At 38.8% G+C, this 25,740-nt stretch overlaps 1 long non-coding RNA gene across 2 annotated transcripts in view; it reads left to right on the top strand.

The window, feature by feature from the left end:
- The window catches only part of LOC102152863, an 86,695-nt gene that overhangs the window by 55,810 nt on the left and 5,145 nt on the right, over positions 1 to 25,740 (top strand). For both annotated transcript variants that reach the window (XR_005367235.1, XR_005367234.1), the window contains exon 4: positions 18,300 to 18,395. This is a non-coding gene — a long non-coding RNA (uncharacterized LOC102152863). The remainder of the gene's footprint in view (positions 1 to 18,299; positions 18,396 to 25,740) is intronic.

A 25,740-nucleotide genomic window follows, 5' to 3' on the forward strand; every position in this document is an offset into this window, starting at 1 on the left:
TTAAGAATCTTTGTTCCTGAAGGAGAGGCTGGGAAGATGGCTGAGTAGAAGGACCCTAAGCTCACCTCCGTGGAAAGATACAACCAAATGACACTCACATTAGTGTAAATAACCCAGAAAATGACCCAAAGACGGACAGAACAAACTCTACAACTAAAAGTAAAGAAGAGGCCACAATGAAGAAGGTAGGAACAGTGGAAATAGTTTGAGAGTAAAGCACAGCTATATGCAATCAGGAGTGACTCAGGGGTGCAGTAAAGGGCAAGATATGGACTGTCATACCAGGGACCCTTGTGGGGAAGACAAATCCCTGAAATACTTGGCCTCCATAGTGAGAAGGGCAGACTCTTGTGAGTTCTTACAACTAGTAGGATTTAAAACCCGGAAATTTAAAAATCAGCAGGTTCAGCTCTGGAAGAGCCCCCCAAGGGCTTTAGGAAGCTGAGTCCCCATTCTTAAGGAGATAATAAGACAACAGCCAGCAGAGATACAGCCTAGAGGCAGCAGTTTGAAAAAAAAAACACCTGTTGGGGATCCCTGGCTGGCTCAGCGGTTTAGTGCCTGTGTGTGATCCTGGAGTTCCAGATCAAGTCCCACGTCCATCTCCCCGCCTGGAGCCTGCTTCTCCCTCTGCCTGTGTCTCTGCCTCTCTCTCTCTCTCTCTCTCTCATGAATAAATAAATAAAATCTTAAAAAAAAACAAACACCTGACGCATATGGGAGGGTAAATTATTTACTCATCTCAAAAGCATGTCCTAGAGAGGCATGTACCACAGGAAGATCCTTTCAGGAGCAAAGCAGCTAACAGGTGCCATTTCTATCCCATGTGCGAAGAGGAATAAGGAATGGGCTCAAGCTTAAGAGAGCATCAACTTAATATAGATTGCTATATGCAGAGGATGTTACTTGTTTTGTGATTGTATTTGTAGTTTTTCTCTGATTCTTTCTCTTTTTTTATGGTTTGCTTGCTTTCTTTAGTAATGTACTTGGATTCCTTTCTCTTTATTCTGTGCACAGCTATTACTGGTTTTTTATTTGTTACCACTAGTTAATATCAAACATAAAGGAACTAACTGAGAGTAATACAATAATATTAGGGATTTTAATACCCTACTATATGTTTGGATAGATCATCCAAACAGAAAATCAACAAGGAAACAATGGTTTTGAATGACACACTGGGCCAGGTAGATTTAATTGCTATATTCAGAATATTTTATCCCAGAACAGCCGAACACACAGTCTTTTCAAGTGTACATAGAACATTCTCCAGAACAGATGACATATTAGGCCACGAAACAGGTCTCAACAAATTCAAAAATAAGGAAATTATACCATGCATCTTTTCAGATCACAATGCTATGAGATGAGAAATCGACCACAAGAAAAAAAAAATCTGGATAGAGCACAAATACACAGAGGTTAAATAACATGCTACTAAACAATGAATGAGTCAACCAAGAAATCAAAGAAGAAATTTTTAAAAATTACATGGAAACAAATGAAAACAAAAATGCAATGATCCAAAACCTTCAGGATGCAGCAAAAGTGGTTCTTAGAAGGAATTTTATAGCAGTACAGACCTATCTCAAGAAGCAAGACACATCTCAAATAAACAGCCTAACCTTACACCTAAAGGTGTAGAAAAAGAACAAACAAAACCCCAAACCAGCAGAAGGAAGGAAATAATAAAGAGTAGAGCAGAGATTGATAAACCTCTAGTGGGGGGTGGCAGGGGGAAGAGTAGTAGTAGTAATACTAGTAGTAGGTAGATAGATCCCTAAAAGCAGCTGTAGTAGTAGTAAAAGTAGTAGATAGATAAGTTACTAGAAACATAATTCCCAGAAACATATAATCTACCGAAACTGAAGTAGGAAGGAATAGAAAATTTGAGCAACTGATTACAAGCAATGAAATTGAATCAATAATCAAAAAACAAAATTCCAGGACCAGACAACTTCACAGGCGAATTTTACCAAATCTATCTATCTATCTATCTATCTATCTATCTATCTATCTATCATCTATCTTAAAGATTTTTATTTATTTGAGAAACAAAGAAAGAAAGGGGGCACAAGCTGCTGGGAGGGGAAGAGGGAGAAGCAGACTCCCTGATGAGCTGAGAGCCCAACTCAGGGCATAATCCCAAGACCTTGATTTCATAACCTGAGCAAGGCAGATACTTAAATGACTGAGCTATCCAGATGCCCCTCTACCAAACATTTAAAGAGGAGTTAATACCATTTTCTCAAATTAAAGAGGAAGGAAAACTTCCAAGTTCATTGTATGAGGCCAGTGTTATCCTGATACCAAAATCAGATAAAGACAACACACAAAAAAAAAACTATAAAGCAGTATCTCTGATAAGCATCAATGCAAAAATCCTGAACAAAATACTTGCAAACAGAATCCAGCAATATCTTTGAAAAAATAATTGACCATAATCAAGTATGATTATTCCTGAGATGCAAGAATGGTTCAAAATCCACAATCGATGTGATATATCACATCAATAAAAGAAAGGATAAAAATCATATTATAATTTCAATAAATGCAGAAAAGCATTTGACAATGTACAACATACATTCATGATAAAAACTCAACAAAGTGGGTTTATGGGAAACATACCTCAACATAAAAAAGGCCATCTGTGAAAAACCCACAGCTAACATCATCCTTAGTGGGGAAAAACAGAGCTTTTCCTCTAATATTAGGATTCCTTAAGACAAGGATGTCTAAGCCTAAGATTCCTTAAGACAAGGATGTCCACTCTCACCATTTTTATTCAACATAGTACTGAAATACTAGCTATAGGAATTGGACCAAAAAAAAAAAAAAAGACATAAAAGGGATATAAATTGGTAAGGAAGGAGTAAAAATTTTACTATTTGCAGATGACATGATTACATATATAAAACCTTAAAGATTCCACCAAAAAATTACAACCGATAAATGAATTCATTAAAATTCCAAGATTCAAAATAAAGTACAGAAATATATTGCATTTCTATACACTAATAATGAAGCAACAGAAAGAGAAATTAAGAAAATAATTCTATTTACAACTGCAGCTAAAATATAGAAATACCTAGGGATAAACTTAACTGAAAAGGTGAAAGACCTGTACTCTGAAAACTAAAACATTAATGAAAGAAATTGAAGATGACACAAGCAAATGCAAAGACATTTTATGCTCATGGCTTGAAAGAACAAATATTGTTAAAATGTCTGTACTATGCAAAGCTAACTACAGATTTAATGCAATCCCTATCAAAATACCAACAGTATTTTTCACAGAATTAGAATGAACAATAACAATCCTAAAATCTGCATGGAACCACATAAGACCCTGAATAACCAAAGCAATTTTGAAAAAAAAAAAAAAAAAAAACAAAATTGGAGTATCACTATTCCAGACTTCGAGTCATATTACAAAGTGGTAGTACTTAAAACAATATAGTACTGGAATGAATATAAACACATAGATCAATGGAACAGAATAAAAATCCCAGAAATAAATCCACAGTCTTAAATTCAATCAATCTTTGACAAAGGAGAAAAAATACACAATGGGAAAAAGTCTGGACAGCTACATGCAAAAGAATGAAACTGGATCACTTCTTTCACATACAAAAAAATAAACTCAAAATGGATTAGAGACCTAAATGTGGCACCTGAAACCATAAAAATCCTATAAGAGAGCACAGGCAATAATTTCTTTGACATTGACCAAAGCAACATTTTTCTAGAAACTATTGAAGCTACATTAAAATAAAAAGCTTCTGCACAGCAAAGGAAACCACCCACAAAACTAAAAGGCAACCTATTGAACGGGAGAACACATTTGCAAAAGGCATATCTGATAAAAGTTTAATATCCAAAACATAAAGAGCTGATACAACTTAACACTCCCAAAACAAAATCCAATTAAAATATGAGCAGAAGACATGAACAGACATTTCTCCAACGAAGACATACAGATGGCCAAGGAACACATGAAAAGATACTCAATACCACTCATCATCAGGGGAATGCAAATCAAAATTGCAATGAGATACCACCTCACACCTGTCAGAATGGCTAAAATCAGAAATCCAAGAAACACTGTGGGTAAAGATGGGGAGAAAAACATACATTGTTGGAGGAATGCAAGCTGGTACAGCTACTGTGGAAAACAGTATGGAGTTTCCTCAACAGGTTAAAAGTAGAACTGCCCTATGGTCCAGTAATCACACTACTGGGTACTTACCCACCCAAAAAAAAAAAAAATTAAAAAAAAATAATAAAACCACTAATTCAAAGGGACACATGCATCCTGCTGTTTATCACAGCATTATTAATGATAGACAAATTATGGAAAGAACCTAAATGTATGTCAACTGATGAATGGATAAAGAAGATGTGGTATATACACAATGGCATATTATTCAGCCATAAAAAAGAATGAAATCTTGCCATTTGCAGCAACATAAAGCTACTAAGTATAATGCCAAGCAAAATAAATCAGTCAGAGGAATATAAATACCATAGGATATCTCTCATGTGGAATTTAAGAAACAAAACAAAACAAAAAAAGAGAGACAAACTAAAAAACAGATTCTTAACTATAGAGAACAGATGGTTGCCAGAGGGGACATGGGTGGGAGAATGGGTGAAATAGGTGATGGGGATTAAGGAGACACTTATTGTGATGAGCACTGAGTAATGTACAAAATTGATGAACCACTATATTGTACACCTGAAACTATTATAATACTGTATGTTAACTATACAGGAATTAAGGTTAAAAAAAACTTTAATAAAAAAAAGAATTTTTATTATTACATTGGGTCTACCCAGATACTCCAGGTTAACATTTTAAGGTCAGTCAAATAACAATTTTAATTTTCCTGTAGCCTTAATTCTCTTTTGCCATATAACCTAGCCTATTCAGTCTCCAGAGATGTGGGCTTCTTTGGAGGGCCATTTTCAGGGCCAATGTCACATTTGTGATATTCAACATAGAGATAAATATATAGAGAGATAGCTAGAGATAAAGGTATATGCAGAGGAAATACATACATGTATTTTCTAGCTCTGTTCATTGAGAAGGCATGAGCACACTGACAGCCCACACCTCCTACAGTTGTATTCTCTAGAAAGCTGACTTTGAGACGGGACATTTAGAAGAGACTGCTTGTGGAAGGAAGGGAAAAGCAGCAGAATTGGGCAAAGAAAGAAGTTAACCTAGAATGCAGACCCAATGAAGGCTTCAGCTGGTCCGAAAGGGAGCCCTGGAACTGAGATCATAATTCAGAATATTCCCGATTTGAAGCAAGGAGTCCAAACTTTTAATAATCAGTAATTCACTATGGGGGTATCTCCAATAGCAAAAATGACTGAGAGCCCCAAGATAGCTTTCTTCAGTTGAGGTGGTCCCTGAAAGGGTTTGACACTCAAGGGGTACTTGAGTGTAGCATTTCCACAGCAGTTGGAATCCTTGTAAGGTACCACATCATCCAGCACAGTGCATGCATCTTATATACAGATTTTGGTTTCACACCACTACCCTCCACTACAAAGGAGGGATCTTTGAAAAATTGGCTGATTCCAAAGCTGGGGCAGAAGAAGTACAAGTGCCTAGAATGTCTTATTGTGCCAATAGTAAAGGAGGGCTCAGAGAACCATGGAAATATATTAAAATCAAAGACAAAAACAGAGTAGAATCCATCTCGAGGAGATACTACTAGCCAAAGCCAAAGTAAGTAAAATAAATAATAACAGATTATTACACTTTGAATAAAATAGGGATAGATGGTCTCATACTGACATAAATGAACAAGGTGGAAGAAGAGAAAGCATCTCTTTACAGTAAAATGCTAAGGAATAAACTTCAAACAAATGGAATTTCAAAAAAAAAAACACTATTTCAAGCACCTGAATAATAATGGAATAAGGCAAATGAAAAAATAAATGAACACTAAAACAAGTGGATAAAAGTATGAGATATTTACATATCTTAAATATTTCCCCACAAATGCTTCTTTATTTCAATGAGAAAAAGAATAACTGCAAAAGAGAAACTTGGGAGAAACCACGTTAATCAATGCTTCAAACTGGAACTGTGTACCACCCCACAGAATGCATAAAGAGCACATTAATTCTGTCTTATTTCTGCCTCCTTCCCCCCAAATTAAAAGGTCATAAGTTAAATCTAATTATTTGAAAAGACCAGGCAAATCCAAATTGAAGAACATTCTAGGAAACAATTGACTTTGAATCTTCAAAAGTATCAAAGTTGTGGAAGTCAAGGGAAGACTGGCCAACTGTTCCACACTGAAGGAACCCGTGATCCTACACGTAATCCTTCTGCTACAAAACATCTCACTGGAGCAACTAACACACACGTAATGTGTTGTGTATTGAACAGTAGGAAGTAGATTGTATCCGTGCTAATTTCTTAACATCGAAGGCCATACTGTGACTACATAGGGTAACATCATGTTTGTAGGAAGACATCTTGAAGTATTCAGGGGTAATGGGACCCATGCCTACGACCTGTGTTCACAGGATTCAGGGCAGGGGATGAGGGTGGTGGGAAGAAAAGCTCTTTGTTACGCAACTTTCAAAAATACTTCAAAATAAAAAGTAAAAAAGAAAAAATGGTTTCAATATTTCCAAGGATATAAAAAGTGGTCATTTCTGATTCTTTGGAAGCGGCCATTATGAATCTTAACATCCCTGTATAAATAATGGGGAAACTAAGTTGCAAAGATCGGTAACTTTACCCAAAGTCATGCAGCTAGTTCTTAGACTATATGGAATTGTCTAATACTTTAAGAAAAACTTCTCTGTCAGGCATGACCAAGTCCAAAATAAGAAAGAGAAAAAAAAAAAAAAAAAGGAAAAGGAAAAAGTAAGAATCAACAATTATAAATATTCTACCTAATACCTTTAGCCTGGTATTAAAATTGACTTATTTATTTTGTGATAGCTTTCCAGGTATCTTCAAGTACAATGAAGAAGAAAAGGCACTGATGAAATGCAAAAGTATTTAGTAACAGTGTTTGATTCATGCATTACCCTTATCCCCCATACTATAGATGGAAGGGTAATTATAGCCCATTACCAAATTACTTGCAGTTATCCCTTGATCTTGTAGTTAATACAGTGAACTTTCATTTGCATAAATGTTATTAGCACATTTCACACCACATTCTGATCTTTTTTAGGAGTAACTGTTGCCTAGTTAAAGTATATCAACTTGGATTTTTTTTTTTTTTTCCTTGCTTCCTTCCAGCCATTCCTGGGCAAGTTTTGCCTTTCAGATCTGACAGCAGATTCAGAATGAGAAAGGTGCTACAGCAACCTAGAGTATGAGCTGCTAAACTATGAGGTTTTTGAGGGTAGAAAGTGACTTTCATTTATCTCTCTATTGACAGAACACAACATAGCCCTTGGCAGGAAGCTGGATGTTTGCCATCTTCACCTAAAATTCTCCCTGACATCTAATTGACATTGTAATTGTCCAGTACAAACTCATTATTTTTATAACCCCAAAACCTTCTCTTTGTAAGGGCAACACTATCAACCTATATATTCTGCAAATCCTGGAAGTCATCCTCCAAAGTATGTTTCTTTCTCTCTAACCAACCACCTACCACCATATCCTATTAATCCACACTCCAGGATATCTCTCAAATCCACCCAATTTTCCCCATCTCTCCATAAACCAACTTAGTCTATGCTATGATCATTTCACATGGGAACTATTTTAATAATATTCCAACCGGTTTCCTTACATATGTATTTGTTTTCTTCAATTCCTTTTTCATACAGTACAGTTATCCTTTTGTAACAGATCTATCCTAGCTGATTCCGGATTCTTAATATCCTCCAAACAAGATATGAACTTTTAATCATGTCCCTATGCAATATGGCCCCAGCCTACTCTTGCAATGTACACTTCTTTCTCCCTTGTTCTCATTTCCCTTGCCACACTTGAATATTTTGAGGTGCTCTTATATGGTATTTGTGCTTCCTCTAATGTCCATATTCATACTTCCTATACTATAATTCACACATGTGAGTCCTATTTATCCTTCAAATCTCAGATTATCAATGATTTATCTTTCTCCAGCTATCCTAGGTCAGTCTCAATAGTTGGTTCTTATTGCAAAATCATCTTGTTTTTTGTAGAACTTACAGCAACTCAAATTAATTAATTATGCAATTATGCCTGTCTCATTCTCTAGATTAAAATACACTGAAAGAAAGAAATATCATTTACCACTTACTCCTAGTGTCTAAAAGAGTTCTTGGCAAGCAGATTTCAATAATAATCTATCTAATAAATGTACAAATGATCTAAACATTGCAGATATAGTCATCAGAAAACTAAAGTCCTGGTTCTGAATGTGTCTATAATTTTCTGAATAACATTGGGAAATCACTCCCTTCATTATTTAGTGGGATCGGTTATATGAGGGTACTGGGGTATAATCATGGAATTTGAGATCTGGAAAGTCAGAGGATAACCTAAAAGTCTCTCCCCCCCCCCCCCCAAATATACTAACATACCTGCTTCTACATCCACATACACTCTTTTATTTTCAGCTCTAGTAGATTAGCTGTGCTTGTTCCTCTCTTAGGTCAACACGTCACGTCTTACTAAACATCATTTCCTCCCTGCCAAACTTGTTTCCTTTCTACTTGGCCATTCCCATTATCATACAGCCATGCTGTGATATATGAGTTTTGATTTTTTTTTTTTTTTAGAACAGGGAAACCAAACTAAACAAAACAACCCATAAAACCTTCCTTGTTATCAAATTCCATGAAACTACTGCTGTATTTCCCTATTCCCCTAAAATAATGAAAACAAAATTTAAGAATAAAAACCTTCCTCGCAAGAATTGTTCATACTTTCCCCATCTCTCAACTTTACAATCTTTGTCAAATCACTCTATTCAAACTTCATTCACCAAAATGCACTGTAACTACTTTTGTCAAGTTTTCAAAACTTCCATATTGCCCAAATGCAATGGTAATTTCTCAGTCTTTGTCTTGCTCTTTTACCTGTACAGAGTTGATCAGTCTTTCTTCTAGATATATTTTCTCTTTGGATTCTGGAGCACTGCTCTCTCTTGGTCTCCCACCTATCTCACTGGACATTTCTCTTTTAATTTTCTGTTTGTCTTGATCAGGAAATATTGAAGTTCTCAAAGGCTCAGTCCTTAAAATTTTCTTTGCACTAGTTATCAAATCTGTAAGTATATGTATATTTTTTAGGATCTTGAACTTATAAATGAAATTTAAAATATATTTGTATACTGTATACATGCAAGTCTTATTAAGATAATAGATGAATTCAGGTGTTAACTTTGGGGCAGAGCAAACTCATCCAACTACTAAAATATAGCTCAGTAAAAGCCCTGAACTCTGATTAATCAAATCAGTTGTTCTTTCTCTCTTTGGAGAAGGAACTTATTGTTAGAAGGATAGGGGCAAAAAAAAAAAAAAAGAGAAGAAGGGCAATAAGGCACCCTCCACATGAGAGTAATAGTTCAGAACCAACCATCTTGGCACTTATGTGCATAATTCATTCCCACTGCCTCATTTTTTATTGAGACTGTGCAATGTCACACTTTTGTATTGGTAATGGGTCTAAGTCATTAACTAGGAAGAAGGAAGAAAAGTTGTGATGGAGATGAGAAAGAAAAAAAAAAATAGAAGAAGGCTTGACCATCTATGGAATTAAGACTTTTTTCCCCCTTCCTTGGTTCACAAATTGCAAAGGCCTTGGTTCACAAATTGCAAAGGCTTTTGAAAGGCTTCTCCCTTTTATAAATTGTTCTTGCTCATGTGGTTCTCTTTCTGACAAAAATGCTCTACCCTTCGTTTTCTCATCCTTTGTAAGTGCAACCTGATAAATCAGTTCAAGTTAATACGTTGGTAACTGCAGTTGTCAGATCTCAAAGTTAACAGTGGACAAGCCCTGGACTGGGATTCAGAAGACCTGAGCTTGTGTCCTAAGTGAAGACCAACCTTAGAAGTCACCCTAGGTTCAGTCATCAAATCTAAGCTTTGGTTTCTCATTCCTAAAATGGGAATAATATTCCTAGCTATTTCTGTAAACATCAAATGAAATAATAGATCATGTTAAATTGCTTTGCAGTCTGCAATAGGCTTCTAGAAGTTCTAAACCCTAGTTACAAATAAGAATAACATAGGGAGCTTTCAAAAATACATAATTTTGAGCCTCACCCCGGAAATTCTCTACAGATGGTATGTGGAAATCTGTATTTTTAAAACAAATCTCCCAGGTTAGTGAGCTGTGTCTGGCCTGTCAAATTTGTTGTTTTTAAAAAGAGTTTTAAAAAGTGCATTATAAAGCTTGAGAGATGAGGGTATTTGAGGATAATAGCATGCAAGTTTGTTGCTTCCCCAGCTGATATCTTTATAAGGGATTCTTGAGTTCAGGACAGCCTGTTTCTTATCTCAGAAGAAGTGACACTCCACGGCCTGATGTCATTCATTCCATGGGTCATTCTGGAAGTCCTGAAGGCGGATCCGGAGACTTGTGCTGAAAGTATCAGCTTGTCCTGAGTGTAAAGCAGAGCCACAGGATTGATGTTGTCTTTTATAGTGTTCCCAGCTTCGAGAGAAGCTCTAAGACTTTTAATGGACTTAAAAGCTTGGCTCTGATAAAGTACCACTTAACACAAATTAACAGGACAGATGAATGATCTCAGAGAAACAGCCTCTTCACTTGGCTTTTGATAGACTCAGAAGTTGAGAAACATGAACAAGGAACATAAGGGGGAGAGGTCAGCTGAGATAAGACTCTAATCCGGTTGTTCCTGTTTTAACTTGTCTCTGATAATAGTTCACAGTCATTCACTCAACAAACACTCCCTGTGACTCGAATCTAATCAAACCATGCTTTTCCCCACTGAGGGCTTATTCCTTGTCCTCATATTACTTACAAGCCAGACGGGGAGACGAGGCATGTGCATGCATACTCTTAACCAACCTTAAGAAGTGATAAGTATTCTGAAAGGGTGGTGCAAAGCAAAAGATCACATCGGTTTGGATGGATGGAAGGCAGGAAAGTTTAGTTAGAAAGTAGAAAACTGAGCTCATTTTTGAAGGAGTAGTGATTTTATAAAACTCCCAAATCTGGCTCAAGCAAAATGCAAGGGCTTTTTAATGCAGAGCTATAGAAATATACTCCCCAGGGCAGGGAGAAAAGTTACTAAAGCTCATGGGTAGGAGGTAATGGGGGCGAGCCGTAGTGGTTAGGGGGTGGAGGGACCTGAAGATGACTCAAAGAGTTTTAAAGTAAGAATGAAAGAAATTTAGCCTGGGCTCAGGAATGGGAGTGAGGCAAAAGGAGAAGAACCTTATTTATTCTCAGTAGGGAGGACAAGTGGAGGAAGACTGGAGATGGAGAAAAGATAGGTTATGTTAGTCGCACTATAATTTTTCACTGGATAGAGGTTATGGTTTGAAGATTTTTATTCTGAAGTATACCTAAAGAAGTCATTTTAGTATGACTTTATCTTCACGATACAGAAATATTTTTAAAAAACAAAACAAAATAAGAAATACCTGATTTTAACAAATGTGTTCCTTTGGGGAAAATCTGCTGCTTTTTCCCTCACTATCATGGAGTTAGTAGACCTAACAGGAACATTTTTTTTTCTCTTAAAGAATCTCAAAATAACTTTCTTTTAATGGTCCAGGGTAGGTATCTGAGACAGTGAGAAGGTGTGGAATGAGCAATGGTGACCTGGTAACTGAGGTGGGAGGAGTACTTCCCCAGCATGATCAAGAAGCTGGGGAACCTGAAGACCATGGTTGATGGTGGTTCAGGTATTATTAAGGAGGCTGACCATTTTCTGAGTTGCTTTCGCAGAAAGGGAAACTGAAAAGATAAATGAAGTAGAACACGGGAGGCAACTGCCTGGCCTAAGTATTGTAGGCTGGGCCAGTATGGATGGACTTTACAGAGTATGAGGACTCTCAGCATCACTGGTTAAATGACAAAGTCAAAAGCTAGTTAACCATATACCTTAAACCAGGACCAAGGACTAGAGCCTCTGACTCCAAGATTTTTTTGTTTCTATTCTGGGTTATATGAAAAGAATAAGGTGGAGGAAAATAGGACCATTCTTGGAGATTTAGACAGTCAGGGCCAGCTTCATGGGCATGGGACCTGTGCAGGTGCAGGTCCTCTCTTGCTTTAATTCCCAGTGTTGCTCTTTTGAAATTCTTAATAATTTTGAAACAAGGTGTCTTGCATTTTTATTTTGCTTTGCATCCTGCAAATTATGCCCCTGGACCTGCCTGATTTACCAATTTGATTTTATGGAATGCACAATGCTGAGCCAATAAGAGATCGCTCCAGTCCACTGCTGGCCACGAATACGTGCACCTGGCCCCTACAGATCAGAAAGTGGGGAGGCAGCAAGACTGAGGATTATTCCTGTTTTAGAAAACACTTGTCCAGTTTATCAAGGTCTTGGATGGGTATTTATGGTTATACATGGCTTAGAAAAAGCTTTGGGCTGAGGCACCAAAAGACCTATCCTATCCAAAAGACCTATCCTATCGAGATTCTGAATTATTTTGCACAAAAGAATTTAACCTTCTCAACAAGAGTTTGTTTTGTTGGTTGTTGGTTGGTTTTTGTTATTTTATAAAAGTCACAATTAAGGGAAAAAAACAGTCGCAATGAAAATAAAAAGGTAATAATCTTGTAGGCTACAGCACATAGCAAGATGATCTCAGAAAAGCAGCCCATTGTTAACATCTCTGTGTAGTTATGAAAGTGGACAGGTAATATAGTCACTGTGGGCACAGGATTTGGAGTCAAAGAAACACAAGTTCCAATCTGGACTGTTGTCTAATCGCTGTGACCTTGGATTAACGACCCAAGTGTGAATGTCATTTAGTTAATTCATCTGTAAAACGGGAATACAACCAATATCCAGAAAGGTTATTTTAAGAATGAAAAAGAGGTAGTTTATGTAAAGTGCTTGGCTTGGTCCTAACTCATAGTAAGAATCCATTACGTGATAGTCATATGACTAATCATAAATACAGGGACACGTTTGATCTGGACTCATGTCCAAGTATTGGAGTTCACAACCCCTTCATCCAGGAAGCTTAGTCCTGGGCTCCGAAATAGACCTCAGACTTTCTACTAGGATTGGTACGCATTTTGAGTGGAGTGAGGAGAGGGATAAAGCATTTATTTCCACCAAGTGGGAGCTGTTCTCCGTTCAGATCCAGAATTTCGCCCAGCAAGACCTGCTATGCATATTCACAGCACCCAACAGCTTGTTCCGTCATGCCCAAAAGATGAATTATTGCACAGGCCCCCGACATACCACTTGCAAGCTGTCCATTCCTGTACAGAAACCTGATTGGGACTGTGGCAGAAGGTATAGGGCGATGTTTAGGATTGGGGGAGGCAGGGATGAAAACAGATGGTGGTTTGGCAGAGTGATTAAAACACTAGATATCTGTTTTAATGAATTGGCCACCCAGCAGATAAAATACTGCAATAGTGAGTCCCCATCTTCTCAGCCAGTAGCTGGTCTTATTTACAGGGGGTATATGCTGCTGGTTAAGCCATGCATTTTCCACTGTCTCCTTGAATGTCATGGGATGCAGAATTATAAGGGCAGAGAGAGACATTTAGATAAGCAAGAAGAAATGGATGGATCAGTTCCTTCCAAAGCTTGCACCAATCTGGAAGACCCACGGAGCAATCAGGTTTTCTGTGTGCCCTTTGGTGAGTCACTTGACCTCTCTGGGCTTTCCTATGTTAGAAAAATGCAGTTGATAATCTGGTCTCCTAGCTACCTCATAGTTAAGCAAAAATGAAAAGTTAAAGTTCAGGTCATAATTCACTTTGGAAGAAAGATACTATGGTAACCATTAAACCATGTTGTAAAGTGACCAGCAGGAAACCAAAACAATCTGATATGCGACTGTTGACCTTCAGGCTCAGAATGATTTTTATGCATTTGGGAGCTAATATTTCCACCTGCAAATTAGGAACTATTATGTGTAATAATGATTTAATGTCCTCCACTTAGCAGGAGGACAAGAAGAAACCCGCTGACATTTCCCTGCCTGCAAAAGCTAATTTGGAGTTGTATATTAATTAACGGTATTGATGCAGAACAAACCAATTGGAATTAAGAATCCCAGGTTAATGCTAGTTTTTCTGATTTGGTGGCTGAGGTAATTCTCCCTGGATTTGTAGGTTTCTAACTTTTTTTTTCTCTTTCCTTTATAGGCACACTAACCTTAGAATGATAAAATTGTCAATAAGCACACTTTCTCTTATCTCCCTCATTTCCTTTATGATTCTCAGCTTCTTTATCTGTAAAATGGGAATTGCTGAGCATATTACAGGATTATTGAGGATTGAGTGTAACAGGCATGAAAATACTTGGTAAATTATAGAACACTAAGGTGATACTAGTTAATCTCTTCATTTTATTATTACAATTATTATTGGATTTTTTGGTGAATTTTAAATGATATTGGGCGAAAGCCAAGGATTAAAGACCTGTCAGTATTTGAAAGTACTCCTAAAATATGACTTTGTAAAAACAACAAAAAAAAACCCCCACAAATATGTGATGAATGAATAAATCAATCTTCTAAATGATCATATTGTGGCACCCTGGTGAACCTTGATCTGTCGTAAGGAGTATTAGTGTCTTAAAAATAACAAAGTATAAAAGTTTACAATAGTTTACTTTTCATGATCATGTAGATTTAAGTTTATGCACTATTATTGTCACTCATCTGAATTCTAATATGCTTTTCTGAGAAAGAAGTGGATTTATAGTTAATTGGGTGGCAATTTCATACAACCTTGAGTAAGATCTCAAGAATCTGTTTCATGTTAACATTCAGAACTCATGATCTAGTCAGTTAAGTGAGTTATATAACTTTGAAGATTATTATTTTCAATTATAACACTATAAAAAGTCTTATGGGTCTATTAGGCTGATAGGCAGGTTTTGTCTGAGAATAGTTTCATGTCACCTTCTGCATAACAATAGCTTCAGAAGAGAGGCTACTTCTAGCTCACAAATAATAATGGCCTAAGTCACAATTTCTATTCAAGATGCTTTCTTAGCAGCTCAGTATTCAGATGAACCTCACAAAATTTGGTTAAAAAAAGCAAAACCCCAAGCTTAGGTCAAATGACTGGACACTGTCTTTGTGCCCTTGATTTGTACCTGTGTGACACGAAGTTACTGATCTCAGATCACTGAGTACTAAGAGTACTAAGTGCTCTTAATTATAAAATGTGGATTATGGATTTGGGTTAAAATGAAATGTTAGAATATGGAAGGAACACAGCAAAATGTGATGGGGAATTACTATCATTACCAATAGCATCAATGTTTTTCAGAGAAATGTTTTCCATGCATCAGGTTTACCTAAGGGAAGCGTTTTAAGAGGGTACTGCGGGGGAAATGGTTTTGATAGTTATCAGATGGGGTGATAATTTAGAGTGAAAATATGTTATCCAGGGCTGCTTTGTGGAGGTGGAATTCAAAGTGTGTTTGTAGACATTTCTTATTTTAGGTGGTCATAGTCTTTCCTCAAAGTGCAATTGCTCTCATGGGTTCTATTAAGTAAAAAGTCTTCATCCAGTCATTCCTGGAAAGGTTTTGAGGGGGTAAGAGAAGTTCAAGTATCCTGACCTACTGTTGTTATGATGTTCTCTTGTTTCTTTCTAAGCTCCAAGTAGAGGGGATTTGATTTTAAATAGTTCCCACTCAGTTGTAATAAATCATCTTCCTTGGTTATAAGCCCTTTTTTTTCCAGATATTTCCCCAACCAGATAATCACTCTCTTCCCTGTGACATATTTCTAATATGTACTTATTATATTATAATTGCCTATTAACATAACTGTCATCTCTATTAGACTATAAGCTCCTTGAGGCATGAGCCATAATTTAATTTTCTTCAATGCCTACTATATAGCACACATATTATAATAGACACCCAAATCTTATTTGATGAATGCAAATTTATGGGGTTCATTTGTTAGCTGTCACTCAAAGATCACTGGTATTTTGTGGCAGAGACAAAGAGACCTAAATGAAATAATTCAAACATTGAATATTGGCTGCTATGTCTCCTGATATCCTTAAATTGAAAATAAAATTAGCTTGCTCTAGCCACAGATTTAAAAACTAAAATAATTTCCCACTTTTCCAGGAAGAGAAACATAATCTTATAAGCCATGTGTTCAAAACAATGTCCACTAAATATGTCAGTGAAAACCATGAGATAAGAGTAATAGGTATATAAGAATTTACCAGCATTTGTTATCAAGTCAGATGTAATGGGAAAAATATTTTTTAAGAGGGCCCCCAGGTCAAATTTATTTGTGAAATGCTAAATAGAGTGTATCAGCCTCTTAAAGAACTTGGATGCACATTAAAGACTCAGTGAAGTCCTGCATTTCCCAAGCATTTTTTACTGCTAAATCAATTTTTTCAAGTAATACCAAGGAGCTTTACAAACCAACTTTAGTAATGAGAAAAAAAATCAAGGCAACCATGAGCAAGTAATGTGCCCATCGATATTCATGCTACCGAGGTACATGGTAACCTACACGTGTGTGCGCGCGTGTGCATGCTCTGCTGCAGAAGGTGAAATTCCAGGATTAAATGAATTTGGGGACTTTCTTTGCATAAGCAAGAAGGCTGATGAATAGAAATATTCAATAGGTGTAGGGTGATGTTCCTGAAAGTTGTAAAAACAAGTTTTGAAAATGCAGCGTCCGGTCAGTACTTCTTGTGGAGATTCAAGGGAAAATCGTCCAGAGTGCCAGCTCTAGGAGTGTAAAGACCCTCTTCATTCTATCTTTAGGGGCCTGTTATAGTGTTTGGTATGTAACAGCAACTCAAGAAATATTTGTGGAATGAATGAAAACATACATTAGGGTCATTGCATCCCATGGTCACAAAATTGCCCACTTATCTATCAGGCCAAAACTTAATTATCTTCCAAGATCCAGATCCAAAATCACATTTTCTCTTTTAGTACATTAGGGAAAACCAACAGATATCTTCTCCATGATGAAAAGAATAGGAGAAATGTGCATGGGTACCGTTTATTAAGCCATCAATATGCGCCAGACTTCCTAAATATGTTGCTTTAATTCTTACAACATCCTTAAAACGGACTCTGTTGCTGCAGTTTCTCATCTGGGAAGCCGGTGTCCCACAAAGGTAAAACGGTACACCCAAGTTTACATAGCTAATAATTGATAGATCCAGGATCGGGAAATGGCTTCTCTGCTTCCAGGCTGTACTTCTCCAACTATGCCATACTGCCTCCCACACTTTAAAAAGCAATGTAATACACTATTTTAAATAGGCATCATTTGCATTATTGAGCAGCTGTGTGGCTCTCCAAAATTGACTTGTCTTCCAGGCTGCATGGAAAATAGTATCTAATCCATATTAATTATAAATACATAACCCTGTATTTTAAATACTGGCTAGTTGATGAGTTGTGCTGAGCTGATTTTTTAGTAAGTGATAAAGGTTAGAATCTTTGACAGGCAATCATCTCTTAGCAAAAAGCCTAATATTAATACTGTGGTATTTAAAATCTTGAAGGGGCCTTAAAAATTCTTGGCCCAGTGTTACTTACAGCGCTGTTTGAGTTTTGGGCAAGAATGAGCTCTGTCATATAGGTCTGGAAAGGGCTCAGTATTCAGTGTCCTCGCCATGTACCCTCCCCTCCAAGCCAGTAGCACCTCAGTCATTGTGGCAACCAGAAATGCTCCTCCTGTGCCAGTAACTCTAACCATGCATTTGAAAGGCCCCTGCAGTCTAACTCCCTCCCGTGTGGATCTTGTGATAACAGGGATTATTGGTGATCTGGGCAAGACCACACACTAAGGAGCAGAGCCAGGACCCTTCTGTGTAATAACATCCACCGTTTCCTGAGGAATCGTGTGCCACGCCCTGTCCTAAGGGGCTCACATTACCATCTCCTCTGTTCCTCATAATTTCGCATAGTGGTTTAGAGCAGAAGCTCTGAAGTTAGATGGCCCAGTACTGTCTCTGCCACTTACTAGCTGTGTAAACTTGAGTTAGCTGGTTTTTCTGTGCATCATTTTCTCTGTAATAGGAGGATAACATCTCAGGGGTGTTGGGATTACACTTGTCAATCTTAAAAAGTGCTTAGACAAAAATCCTGCACATAGTCAGTGTGCAGTACTTTTGGCTTCTCATAACGACGTTACTGTTTCCCTAGGACTGCATTGGGAAGACCCTAACGATAGGGAAGAAACAGATGAAAGATCTCCTATCTTGAGCTGACATTCTGGTTGAAGAAAAAAAAAAAAAAACAGTAAGAAAACAGTTTCTTACTAAAACTGTAAGTTTGGAGTGCCTGGGTGGCTCAGTGGGCTAAGCATCTACCTTAGGAGTGGGTCGTGATCCTAGGGTCCTGCTGGGCAGGGAGCCTTCTCCCTCTCCTGCTCCTCCTGCTTGTGTTTGTGTGTGTGAAATAAAGAAACGAAGTATTAATTAAAAAAATAAGTATTATTAAAGTATTATAAAACGAAGTATTAATTAAAAAAATAAAACTATAAGTGATCACCTGATGAGGCAGGTGATTTTGAATCAGCTATGTTGGGATGACAGCTATCAATAGGGGCTAGGGCTAGGTCAGGGAAGTCTTTAAAAAAAAAAGAAAAAAAAGAGCTAGAATCTTACCTTTGCTCTGAAAATATGGGCCAGAAGGATGTTAATGAAAAAAGGGAAGTGGGTATTGGATAAATAACAAGAGCAAAGGTATTTAAAATCAATGTACTTTAAGATATGTGTGTGTGTGTGATGGAATGGCAGGTGGCAGACAGGTAATATTCATAGCAAAGAGCAAAATGTAATTGGATAATGGAATATGAGCAAATATCAGAATGTACAGCAGATTTGGGGCTGACTCAGGGGACTTTCATTTTCTCCCTTGGAGAAAAGAGCTTATCCATTCATGGCCCTTTAACCACAATCCCAAGAATAGTAAGAGTGAAACTAATCCCAAGATACTGAAGAGGCACTAATTGCTTCAGTCATTGTGGCTGGTAATTTGGGGGTATGCTCAAAGGGTTGGATTCCTTTCCCTAAAGGAAAAAAAAGAGCAATGTTTGGCAGAGATGTAAGACATTAAAGCAAAGAGGAGGAAAGAAAGAATTTGGGTGAATTATACAGAAGACAAGACAGCTTGGGATAAAGAAGGTAGAGAAGGAATGTAGGGAAGACGGTAGGAGATGCACGGAAGGGAGGGGGACCAGAGGGGTTGATGAAGCCTAGTGTTCAGCACATATTTCTTTGTGCACAACATGGTAGCATCGTCCCCAGAAATAGGGAATTATCGAGTGGTGTAGACGTGGTCTCCCTTCTTAAGAAGCTGACATTCTTACAAAGTCTAAATAAAGATGTAAGTAAATCCTCTTGAAGTGATAAACTGCTCTGGTAGCCTAATGTGGGGAGAAATTGCAACCCAGCTGGACAGAGTAGGGTGGGTCATCTGCCCACCGAAGAGGAAGAATCAGTGCTGTATTAGAATATATTAAATATGCATTCATGTCCCAGTTCAGTTCTCCAGGAGCTCCTGGAGCAGATAGTGAGCAGTGCGTCCCTCCCCTACAGGCCGGTGTTTTTGTGTTGACTCTCAGGTTGCACATTAGCATCATTTAGGGAGCCTTTAAAAAGACCAATACTGAGCCTCATCCCAGATCATTTAAATGAGAATTGCTGGAAGCTGGGTTTAGGCATGCGCGTACTTTTATAAAAAGCTTCCCAAGAGACTTTATGGAGCAGCAGGTTTGTGAGACCTTTGCTTTCCTTAGCTTGTAAGATGGCAAGGAAGTCAGGCTGCATGATGCTTAAAGTCACTCCCGGTTCCTAAATTGCATCAGTCTGTTCATCTTGTCATCTGCAGGATTCCTCTCTCCTATTATAGGGGAAGACACTGAGATTTAGGAAGTGACTGTGACATCCCCAAAGGCAAGCAAGCCCTGTGACCACAGGGTTGCAGAGTCCGAATGGGGACCCGGCTTCTGCTAACCCTGACTTCCTCCTCCATCACTTAGTCAGTGATCCTCCTGGATAGACTCTCAGTTTGTTACCAAGGGAAAGGATTCAGGCAAATGCTCAGAGAGCCTGTGAAAGCAAAATGCATGTCGTCAGCCCTTTGGATCCTGCATCAGTGATAGCGGCATCAGGGCCATGGAAATGATCTTCCCGGTCAGCCCTTCTCCAGGCTTTGCCCTCTTCAAAGAGGAAATCAGGTGCCCTTCAGTCCAGCCGGGACTAGGCAAGCAGAGAAATGTCCTGCTGATCCCCTGGTTGAACAGTGGAGGGAGACAAACCTCAGAGATTGCCCTGATGGGGTTTTTGACCACTGAGGTCTAGTTTTCATTTTCTCTGAAATACTGTTTTTATGAAAACTATCTATAAATGACCCTCACCTCAGTGTTACAAAGAAGATTAGATTAAAAGTGCCTCAGGGAGACTTGGGTGAGCAATCTCAGAGTAACTAACTTGGGAAAGGGAGGAGGAAAAAGGAGACTGGAGATCCAGCAAGGAATGGGCCCTGGAACCAGCACGGTGTCTGTCGGTCAGTGGGCGCGAGTGCGCCAAGGTACGTGTGCACCTGTGCAAGGGGGTGGGGAGCTTGTTGACAGGGAGGTGCACTGGTGTTGACAAACATGGGGTAACATCTGAATTCACGTTTGGGGGCCAAGAGTCTAGTCTTTCATGGGGCCGACGTCATTCTGCTATTTTTTTCCCCTTCGCCTGGCTTTCCTCAAGGGAATTTCTTATAAAGTGTGCACTCAGTGCAAAGCTGTGCGTTTCAAGAGGGCTGGCTTCTGATCGGTCCACTCCACGTGACACGGATCTAGCCCAGTGCCTAGTCCACGACAAATACCATGCGTTTGATCCTGTTGAACCCATTAGTGCACACTCACCCACCCAGCCCAGGAGGCTTCCCAATTTTTTTCTTAAACTGCCTCAATATTTAGATGGCCCATCATTAGAGGCAAGCGGATAATATATTTGCCTGGATGATAGCAGAGCTTCATCATAGTCCACCTAGCGGCACATGGTACGGGGTTCTCCTACGGTGCTTTTTGTTTTTGGTACCTGATGCTCATCTCTGCTCAGTGTGCCTCTCATCCTCTGTGAGCCTGCAGACAGTGTTTTATCTAAAGAAATCACCTTTATTCTAGGCAAACCTGGCTCCCAGATATATTGCCAGGGTTTCTGCCAATTTGTGTTAATTTTCACAGCCTCTAAACAACTGGCAAAATACCTGCTGATACAGCAGCTGCTGTAATGCTCCCAGGTAATTCAGGTATTTCTACATGTTACTGGTTCATCGATGATGCCGTCTGAGCTATAAACAGTCAGTAATAATGGATATGTTGCATTCATTCATTCATTCATTCATTCATTCAACAAACATTGATTGCCAGGTACATCTGGATATTCAAATTTACTTTCTCATTACTAAAATACTGCCTTTTAAAAACATCAATTATAAAATACAAAACGGTCACTCGTAGACAATCCTTCTCCGAACAATTAGTGGGAGGCTCCACAGACCAGGATTATGTAGTTTTGCTTGTTTATTGATTGGTTTCTGTTTTGTTTTACTTTACCTAGGAGAAGACGGCGACAGAAAGTCAACACAGTCACATTCACGAGAGTAAATTCATTTTGAGTTCATGAAAGCAGCATTCTCCCAACCTCCCCACATATAAGACCTTAGAGAGGTGTGAACAGCCCCTAGAAGGATGTGTGTGGATTCCTATTATCTGCGAAAGGGGATGAAACAGGACTGTTAAGGGTTGGAAAGGTGATACATTGCAAGTCCTGTTGTGTGGAACCCCTGGGGGAAAATGGGAAAGTAGTTCTCTGTCTGCAAGGGATGAAGACAGAAAGCAAAGACGACATCATTATTGATAAGGCCCGTCTTCCAAGCACGGCTGCGTATGGGAGTGAAAGAAGCAAATACCAAGATGTACAGATCTAAGAACTCCAGTGAGGGGACCTGTAGCCGGTTGTAGCACTAAAGGAGTAGAATGAGCCTTCCTGGAAGGCCTAAGAACCTGTTCAGGGAACTGGAGCAGGAGTTGACTGACATCATCTGTAGGGCTGAGTCTCTATTCTTACAAGGCTGTGTGTGGTAGTGAGTGGAGCTGGCAGTGGCTGACTTCTGCTGAGGAAGCTGGACTTTTCTTTTGAACCGCGTGGGCCTCCAGATTTCTCCCACAGTTTAGCTGAATGGAAAATATGGAACTTACTGCCAGTTTACAATAGGGGCCTGCATCTATTTGTTTGAAAATTAAAAGACTGATTTCCACACATTGGAATCCCGAGTCTATAGAAGTGTTCATATGGGACATAGGCAAACTTTCAGGCAATTTAGGTAAATTTAAACCTGTATTGACAAGGGTGAGATCACATCTGTCTCTCAGTGTTCTTGCAGTTAGAATCTTGTTCCACAAATATTACAAATCTTGTCACCATTTTATCTACAAGTCCTCATCTTCATTTCTCACTCCTGTGTGTTGTCGCTGATGGCATTCTCCTTATGGAATATTTCATGCTTTGAGTTCTAGGACATCTAACTCTCTTGATTGCTATCTTCCCGTTCTCCACTCTCCCTATTTGGCATTATGGGTCTTTTGCTCCTTGCCAAACTTGAAGTTGTCTATGGTCATCTGAACCAAGTCAGAATTTGTTTTTTTTTTTTTTTTAAGTATTTTATTTATTTATTCATGAGAGACACAGAGAGAGAGAGAGAGAGAGAGAGAGGCAGAGACACAGGCAGAGGGAGAAGCAGGCTCCATGCGGGGAGCCCGATGTGGGACTCGATCCCGAGACCCTAGGGTCACGCCCGGGCTGAAGGCAGGCGCCCAACTGCTGAGCCACCCAGGGACGCCCTCGCCAACAGAATTTGAATGGAAGGGATTTGTATATTTTCTAGCCAGCAGCTTTTAGAACCCTGCCACAGCAATGGGCAAAATCCAGGCAGCCGTGCCTCTAACAAGCTAGATCCTGGACTGAGGGTCACATGGAACTGAGCCCTCAGCTGACCTGAGGTGGACATGGAAAATGAATGAAAATATTTTTTGGCTTAATTTACTGAGAGTTTTATATTGTTGATTACTGAAGCACAACACACCCTATCCTGGCTGATGTAGTGGAGGGTATCTAGAAATCAGACTCTCCGGAAGCAAAACTCTGAAGTATGTGGCACTGGCCTCACCTAGTAATTATCTGACAGGTGGCAAGAAAACTGGTCAGTTTTGCAAAGGAAAAACGTTTGGTTAAAAAAAAAAAAAAAAAAAAAAAAAAAAAGATCTGTGGTACCGTAGGGAAAAGATCATGTATCTTACAAACTTGTGAGTCTAAGAGAAACAGCCATGAAAGAGAATTTAGTACTTCTGGATCCATCTGGCAATGTATTAATAAAGAGATGGTTTCAGAAAGGTATTGCCCGGCTTGTAAGTGAAAATAGAAGGGAATAGACAGAATTCATTAATTCAGGGATTTTTAGAATTGGAAAAGGAAATTACTTCCCAATACCAAATGGCAAAGAATAAAATTGAGAAGGCTTTTGAGTAGTAAAGGCTGATTAAAACTCAGACTTGTAGCAAGGATAAAAATTAAAGATATGACCTTTGTACCCATTGATATAACCTCTGAAAGGATGAAATGTTTGAAAGGTCTAGAACCAAGTAAAGATGTTATAGAGTAAATTCATTCAACTACATGAACAAAATGTCTCAGGGAAAAGAGTGTGGCTCGAAGAGGCGCAGAGTACACATGACTAACAGAGATGGACAGAGGGAGGGTGGGAAAGAAGAAAATGGGCCAGATGAAAGGAAGAAAAAGTGAAAACACAAAGAAAAAGATTGTATTTAAGGAGCTTGTCTAGAAGAGAAATACATATGTTGCTACTGGCACACAGAACTGGTGGAATTGAGTAAATTAAAAACAAACAAGCAGGCACCTGGGTGGCTCAGTGGTTGGGCATCTGCCTTCGGCTCAGGTTGTGATCCTGGGGTCCCGGGATCGAGTCCCACGTTGGGCTCTTCGCAGGGAACCTGCTTCTCCCTCCCCCTCTGTCTCTCTCTGTGTCCCTCATGAATGAATAAATAAAATCTTTTTAAAAAAATAAAAACAGGGATCCCTGGGTGGTGCAGTGGTTTAGCGCCTGCCTTTGGCCCAGGGCGCAATCCTGGAGACCTGGTATCGAATCCCACGTCGGGCTCCCGGTTCATGGAGCCTGCTTCTCCCTCTGCCTATGTCTATGCCTCTCTCTCTCTTTCTCTCTCTCTCTCTCTGTGACTATCATAAATTAAAAAAAAATTTTTTTTAAATAAAATAAAAAAAAATAAAAACAAACACGCAAACCAGTTTTTAGCTTTCAAAGGGTTGCGCTATCACGATGAGTCACAGACCTAGAAAACAATCTCAAGGTTAATGTAACTCAATAAACAAGTGGAGGAAGCTAGAAATGTTAAGCTTAAAGAAGACTACGTACACCATAACACGTATTTTGGAGCAACGAAGAACTGAAGTTTAAAGGAAATCAGTTGAAATAGAGTCTAGAGTTCTATTTCCCATAGAACAGGGAGCACATACGAGCGTTAGGACACTTAAACTCAGTGTAAGAAGGCCACTCCTAATGAGTGCTCTCCAGCGACTGAATAAGTTGCCCTGAAAGAACTGAGCCATCTATCACTGGCTCGGCCAGGCCAGTGCTGACTGCGTGGCTCTGGGAGGCAGAGGGGAGTAGTGTGTAGTATAATTCATTGGATGACACGTTAACAGAGTTATTTGTACCTTTCATATATTAATATTTGCCAGCCAGGCACAGGGCTAAATGACCTCACATACATAATTACCATGGCTCTCTGCAAATTTATGAGATTCCTATCTACTTCATATAACTAGTAATATTCAGAGGTAGAACTTGAAGCTGGCTTTATTTGAAATCTCCCAACTCATGGCACCTGTGAGTCCATTATCCACACAGCTTCTGCTTGTGGATATTCTCCGTCTAATTGTTTTTAATGAGATGGCATAAAGGATTCTTATTCCTCACCGGACAGTGCTTCTCAGCAAAGATGTAGAGGGATCTAGTAGAAGGGATTTTGCAATCCAAGTCAGAAGACTTACCTTCTTGGGCTAACCATGTTTTACTGGATGGCCACGGGCTGAAACGCGAACCTGTTCTGTATCTTAATTTGCAGGGGAGTTTTCCACTGATCGCTGCCTTTCTTACAAGTGTCCAGAGAGGCTAAGATCACATTTCATGAAAGGTTTTATTTTATTTTTTATTTTATTTTTTTATCTTTTATTGGTGTTCAATTTGCCAACATATAGAATAACACCCAGTGCTCATCCCATCAAGTGCCCCCCTCAGTGCTCATCACCCAGTCATCCCCACCCCCTGCCCACCTCCCTTTCTTCCACCCCTTGTTCGTTTCCCAGAGTTAGGAGTCTCTCGAAAAAAAAAAAAAAAAAAAAAAGGAGCCTCTCATGTTCTGTCTCCCTTTCTGATATTTCCCACTCATTTTTTCCCCTTTCCCCTTTATTCCCTGTCACTATTTTTTATGTTCCCCAAAGGAATGAGACCATATAACGTTTGTCCTTCTCTGATTGACTTATTTCAC

This window comes from Canis lupus, chromosome 11 (assembly GCF_011100685.1).
Source record: "Canis lupus familiaris isolate Mischka breed German Shepherd chromosome 11, alternate assembly UU_Cfam_GSD_1.0, whole genome shotgun sequence".
Classification (NCBI taxonomy): domain Eukaryota; kingdom Metazoa; phylum Chordata; class Mammalia; order Carnivora; family Canidae; genus Canis; species Canis lupus.